Raw genomic sequence first — 7,500 nt, 5'->3', positions numbered from 1 at the left:
AAGAAGAAACCTCTATTTGATACTAGGACTGGCATGAATTGGTCAGACATTAAACTTAATTTCTTGTTGGTATATCTTTTATTATCCATACGGTAATACCAGGGTTTATGTGCACGACAATGTTATTGGAATTCATACTGTATACAAGGTATTTTGATTCCAAATCTTTATTCTACCCTTCTCCCTAAAAGAATAGCGTAAAGATATCACGTTTACAATAATAATTTGTGACGTCAGATTATAAAGCGTCAAATTTCACTAAAATTATATTTTTGAAAAAAAAAGTATCATTTAAATATTTTTGAAAATGTCTTTTACTCAGAGATGACGATATTGGAATCGATTGAGGGGGTAGAATAAAAGATTTCTTACACTCTTGCGTTTTGGAATTCGAACTTTGTTCCCAACGCGCACTCTCAAGCTTGTGTGTTGACAGCGGTTGGAAACACGTCCGAAATTCCAAAAAGCAAGAGTGTAAGAATCGTATATAATATTCACTTACCACTAGTTGAGGGATCTCAAAATACATAATTAGTTTAGGGTTTAATCTATTGATCCTCACGTTGTTTGTAGTGGTTATTTGATTTGATTTACGTAACCACTATCTTCTCCCAGGAAAAAAAAAACACAAGAGAGGCCATGAATTAGTAACAGCAGGCGAATAGCACTCAATATGTTGAGTCGTATTGTGTGGATTTTATATTTATTTTTTCATTTGTGGGGGAAGGAAGGGGGTCACGATAGATCAGTAGAGCTATTCTCCTTTAGAAGCCAAAGGCCTGCTATCGATCCCTAGAGCAATCGAGAATTCTGTTTGGGACCACCCAGCAGTGGTTTTGTAGCAGGATCTGTTAGACTTGATGGAAATTACATTGAGAATGGCCAGAGTCCTAAACAAAGGGTAGCAAACAATTACTGCTGTTCGTTTAATGTAAAAGAAAATAATGTGATCAACTCCGACTCCATAGAATGTAAAGCTTTGAAAGATCACTTTTAGTAAAATTACAATTTTTTAAATGGCAATATATAAAATGCTAAAACTACTGGTGGCGTTATCAAATTCGGGCTTCAGTTTATATTTAATGAGAGAATTATTATTTGAAAGGAAATCAATCTCGCCATGAAAGGATTAATCTCTTTAAGAAATTAACGGAAAATGGTTTTAATCTTGTCAATTTAAAAGACGTCATCTATAACTCCTTTACTTTTATTTCTGTCTTTAAGTTTATCCTTTTAAAGCCTAATATGACAGGTTGTCAAAATACACGGAAAGGGGAAGCTTAAGGCGTCTGCAATTTTTTTCATTAAAATTTCAGTGGACTTTAAAATAAAGAAAAATCGTGCTTTGAAATATTTATAAATTTCATCTTCCTGTTAGCATTACTTCCGGATTAATTTTTGGACAAGACACGGGAAGTTTTTTGCCTCTATGTGGTCTAGTGTTGAGACTCTCGCCTTCGGAATCGGAAGGTATTGAGTTTGAGTCCCGTTCTAAGCGGTGCATAGTTGATTACATGATAAAGGTTCTTTACTGAAATTCTCTTAATGTACTCAGGTGTAAATGAGTACCTGGCCGTTAAAAGCGTTGTCTCCGTCGGGAAAAAAAATGTAATGTCGCCTGATAGGTGCCATGTCGCGTCCTACATGCTAAGTGCTGTTGTTGGCTAGGGACCCTTTGCAAAGCGACTTGAGTACGTTTATTGGATATTGTGAGGAATGGAAAAGGAATAAACCAACAGGAGGGGAACTAATTGAAGATCCCTGTAAAAGTCTCCCAGGTCTACAGGATCAACCAAGAAAATACTGGGTAGCTGAAAATAGACTACGGTCAAAACATACAAGAACAGCTGCCAACATGTACAAATGGGGGCTCCAAGAATCACCAACATGCCCAAAGTGCAACCAAGCACCACAAGATGCAAACCACCTCGTACTAGATTGCCCAGAGACAAAACTTGAAGGGGGATTTGAAACCATCAACAAATGTGATGATGACTTCCGAACCTGGATTGATACCTTGAACATAGAAGTGTAGCCGAACGATACTACTACTAGTGGATATTGTGGATTCTATTTTATAAATATTAAATACAAAGTATTCTGATTCCAAATTTATGTTCTACCCCTCACCCTATATATATATATATATATATATATATATATATATATATATATATATATATATATATATATATATATATATATATATATATAACATCTCAAGTGTTTTTTTTTTACTTATCAAAAATAAACAGGCAAAAAAAAAAAATCAAATCAAAAACCAACAAAAATAACTCAACTCAAAAGCAAAACAAGACAAACTAAAAACAATATAACAAAGACAAACAAAAAACAGGCGATCTTATGGTAAACTATACATGATCCACGTAGCATTAATTATAAACAACTTTGTAATTTCTCTTTGGTTACCTTCACAAGCAGAAATGATCAAGAAGTCTATACGGAAGAGTGATTCTTCATGCACTAACTTGACCTTTTGTTTGTATACACGCTATTGTGTATATATATTGTCCATGCATCAATTTGATATTTTCTTTCGTTCGTATTAACGGTTATCTATTAATATATCTGGATATATGATAGTGAATTAAAATATCTTTTGACGAGTGTAACCCATAATGATCATATGATATGATATGATATGATATGATATGATATGATATGATATGATATGATATGATATGATATGATATGATGTGATATGATATGATATGATATGATATGATATGATATGGTGATATGATATGATATGATATGATATGATATGATGTGATGTGATGTGATATGATATGATATGATATGATATGATATGATATGATATGATATGATATGATATGATATGATATGATATGATATGATATGATATGATAATAAAACAAAAACAAAAACAAAAACACAAAAATCAAGCAAAATAACAACATCATCAACAACAAGAGACTAAAAGAAAAACTAACAAAACAACCCCTCAACCACCCCCTCCCTCACCAAAGGAAGTATAAAATGGATAGCAGATTCCTAATGAATGAGTCTTTTATTATGTTTTTTATATTTCAAGAGATGTTAAAACATGTATTGATGCGACTTTTATTTTTTTGGACCTATGTAAGCCTTAATGATTTTGATATGATAATTCATCGAAAGGTTAAAAAAAATTATAGACAGTCTTTAAGAAGACAAGACAAGATATGTGAGTCACACACATTAATAATTCAGATATTGTGTCAGAGAGCCATGAACCAATACAATCTCTGCTAGGATGAGACTTAACATGCATGAATCCAAATGCACTCAAGCCATTAAAGGATTATAATTCTTTTAAAAGGAATTATTTACGATCTCCATCTTAGATAATAATATGATGGGAGTCCTACAAATCAGAGAACAATGACCTAGGCCTAGTAGTCCTTTAATGCAAATAGGAACACCGAACCATTGCTTGCTACCCTTTCGATAAGACGCTAGTGTCGAAAAGTAATTTCCACCAGATCTAACGGACCCGGCTACCCAATCGCTGCTGGGTGAACAAGACGTGGGGTCAGAATAATTTTAGACTGTACCCGGGATCGATCTCGGTCCTTTTAGGTGTGAAGCGAGTGTTTGACAAACTGAATTATTGGGACTCACAAAGCCTGATAATAGTAAGCTAAGGATCATTTGACCTTCATTAATAAAATGCCCTTTTTACATTTGGGATAGATAGCTTATACATTCTCGCACTCTGATAAACGCTTATTTAAATGTCCCCTAAATTGTCTTTACTTTATCAGATATTTCTTGAGGATGCATACGTGTATTATTTCTGTGCGGCGCTTTGAGCTTAGTGTAAACTGGGTTTAAGCACTATGCTTACTATTAACTTAATCAAGGTTTTCGTTATATCTATATTTAGCTATGAAGTTGTTTACTTTACCAATTTTGTTAAGTTGAAAATTTAGGCGTTGAGAAAGATATTTTATTTGCCGGTCTAATGTCATATACTCATCCACGAAAATGCCGAGATTTTTAAGAGTGGATAGACTTTGCACAATCGAGCCCTTCATGTTACATTTGATAATGTCAAAAGACTCTCTAATATTCGGATAGCCTAAAATGACGATTTCAGTCTTTTCATCATTCAACTTTAATCTATTTGTTGTCATCCAATTTTTTTACATCATGTACGAACTTTTGGATTGTAACTAATGTTTGACTTGGATCATTTTGATCACACGCCTTATAGGTATATGTGTGAGTGTCGTCTATGATAGTAATCGATTTTTTATTTTCTTAGAATTTTGGTGAGCAGCTGTGCATATAATGTAAAAAGGATAGGTCCTAATACAGAACCTTGCGGGACTCATATTTGAGGTTCCTGTTCTCTTATATCTCTTCCTTTACTCTAATTATTTGTATGCGACATGTCAGATATATGAATGGATCTATTTTGAAACGTTCCCTTCAATTCCAAAAAAAAAAACTGTTTTTAATTCGATCAACAAGGATTTTATGGTCGATCGTGTCGAAGGTAGCAGACAAATCAAGAAGGACGAGGACAAACACTCTTCCTGTCCATTTCAAGCAACAAACCATCCGTTTCTCTTAGATGTGCCATTTTGGTGCTGTGTGCTTTGCATGCCGATTGAGATGACTTTCTCATATTATTCAATGTGATCTAACAATTGTTTCAAGACAACTTTTCTAGAATCAAAAACAATTTTTATTTGTGGCGCTGAACTACCTGGGTTATTCAATTGGCCTTAAACAAATTTCGCCTTCGAGACGAATAATCACGAGGGTTAATTTTCAGTTTTTATCAATTGCTCATGCAACAATGATTGGGTAGCTGGATCCGTTAAACGTGGATTAAAGTACTTAGTAGTAGACTGACGTACTGTCTGTAATGACATATTTCAATCGCCTCAACTTTCCCACGATTGTAAATACATCACTTCACACAACTCGACACAAACTATCGCCTGACAATGCAACGGCTATCGTAGCGTAGCAAATGTGTTAAGCGTTCTAGCCCTGGGACAATAAAAGGAGGGCCATGTGGAGGTCACCTGCATTTAGACTTGTAATTCGCACCTATATGTAAGCACGTGGAAGATGTCACTCGGAGTGTCACTCTTAGCGGAAACCTAATTAGACATTCACGGACGCTACAGTTACGACACCCAAACCCCGATTGGACTATGACAACAACCAATAATAATACTAGGCCTACCAAAATCCTGAAATATTATTGGCTCTTTGAGATTCATTCTCCAACTCAACGTCGGAAACCTTTATAAGTGGGGAGAGTAACTGTCTCTTTCCATTTCATCTACTTAGAGCTCATTGCTCTATAGGAAACTCAAAATTCCTACATAGCGAGAAACTGTGCGCACAAGGATCCTTCCACAGACCAGTTATGACCGTCAGCCTTTAATAATCCAGCATGGATATGTTATCAACAAACACGTCAGTGTTGAATGACCCAGTGTGAATCAGTGTAATGTCAGACCACGTCCTTTGAAAGACCAAGCCGAACGCCTAATACGGAACAGATTACAGATGACCTGAACGGCTGTTGTCAGATAGAACGTAAATTTCTCACGCCAATCAGGTAAGGCCTCTCAAAAGAGAAATCGATAGTCTTTGTGATACGGGGTGAAGATCAATACTCATAGAACGCTTTTAATGAATTGAAACCCGCATTATTATTATTTGGCTAATTATGTGTCATCTTGTTATTGTATGAGGAAATTCTGAAATTTATATAAAAATACTTTTCTTTAACGGGGATTAATACTTACCTTCTGAACCTACCTATCCCGAAACAACGTGCCAATACTCTACCACTCCACTATTGCCTATTTCTTTAAACCTAAAACATTCTATTACTATCAGTCAAAGTGCCAGGAAAATTTTAACCATCAATAAAATGGAATAAAATTGGCACCCGACGCTGTCTATGGGAAAACTATTTAACTCCTATCTATACCTCTTTCCTTGCCTACTTCCTACATAGACGTGACATGTCCAAGGGGTAAATAGCTATAATAAAAAATAATAATGTTCCTTTTAAAACCAACAAACATTGGCTCCACTGGTTTTATGGGTCTAAACGACTTGCTTATTTCCATAGGCTTATCACACACATCAAAACGGTTTTTTCGGCGGAATGAAAAGAAATGTGTTTCCTCTTCTTCTTCTTCTTCTTCTTCTTCTTCTTCTTCTTCTCCTCCTCCTCCTCCTCTTCCTCCTTGTTTTTCTTCTTCTTTTTTTTCTGCTCTGTCAGATCCGGACAGTCTAGAAAGGCAAATATTCCCCAATTCCCAATTAGAAATTTTAAAAAAATCTTTTGACAGTTTGTTGGATTTTATCGATTTGTCCTGTTGAAGGTTTGCCATATGAATAATGTAAACTCATATTAATTTGAAGACGATGATGATCTCACACCTGTCAAATAAGAGGTTATCTAAAACCAAGAGTTCAGGGCGAAAACTAGAGATGAATTTTTTGTGTGATTGCCCTATAGATAGAATGACATTGACGTCGCTCGGATCTTTGTTTTTTTTTTTGCCACCCGCATTTATGAGTAATTCTCACTTAACTGTATTATCCAGACTATAAACGTTCATGGTCACGTAGAGTTTTGTGTGTTGGTCCGTTATACTTCCGGGCTTCTTAGCTAAGCGCATACTATCTATAAGAAGAACAGCGAAAAATATTACAACCGTTAACCAATCAACTACTGCACTCTCGAATATCTCGTATTTAAAAATGTGGCCAGAAAAGGCGTCCTTCACATATCGATCGATTTAAATTACCCCTATCTTGGTAAATACTCTCAAACCTTGGACTTCACGAAGAGTTTATGGTTTTATTTTTTCCCCGCTTTTCAATTTATAGGGGGAAACGATAGACCACTGACCTCAATCAAACGGGCAATCACAAATAATATATACAAATGGACATGTGTTGTTTTCCCCCTGTGAAACTGAAATTCTTTCAAATCTAAATTACTCCCATCACTTAAAAATAAATGTAATCTTTCAAAGAGTAAAAGGTAAATTTTCATGAACATTTTATCTTGAAATTTCCTTTTTGCATCTGAATCATCCTATTGGCAGTGGGTCACATTTAGAGGATTTTGAGTTCATTCCTAATGTGATTGTCTAAGAATGACTAAATTGCGGATATGTAGTCTAGTGGTATGAAACTCGCCTATGGATCGGAAGGTCCAGGGTTCAAGTCCCGCTCTGAATGACGCATAGTTGAGTCCTTGGGAACACTCTATACTCACATTCTCTCACCGTACTCATGTGTAAAACAAGTACCTAGCCGTTAGCAGCGGTATCTCTGTAGGAAAAAGAAATGTAATATCGCCTACAGGCGTCATGTCTTGTCTTACATGTAAGTGTTGCTGTGGGCCAGGAACACTTGTAAAGAGCTTTGAGCAAGTTTAGTTGATATTGCCCTATTTAACAGCTAAACATTTTTTAAAATAAACCT

This window comes from Berghia stephanieae, chromosome 2 (assembly GCF_034508935.2).
Source record: "Berghia stephanieae isolate SIO BIC M18660-M18661 chromosome 2, UCSD_Bste_1.3, whole genome shotgun sequence".
Lineage (NCBI taxonomy): Eukaryota > Metazoa > Mollusca > Gastropoda > Nudibranchia > Aeolidiidae > Berghia > Berghia stephanieae.
The sequence above is the reverse complement of the archived record's forward strand: the minus strand, read 5'-3'. Positions refer to the sequence as shown.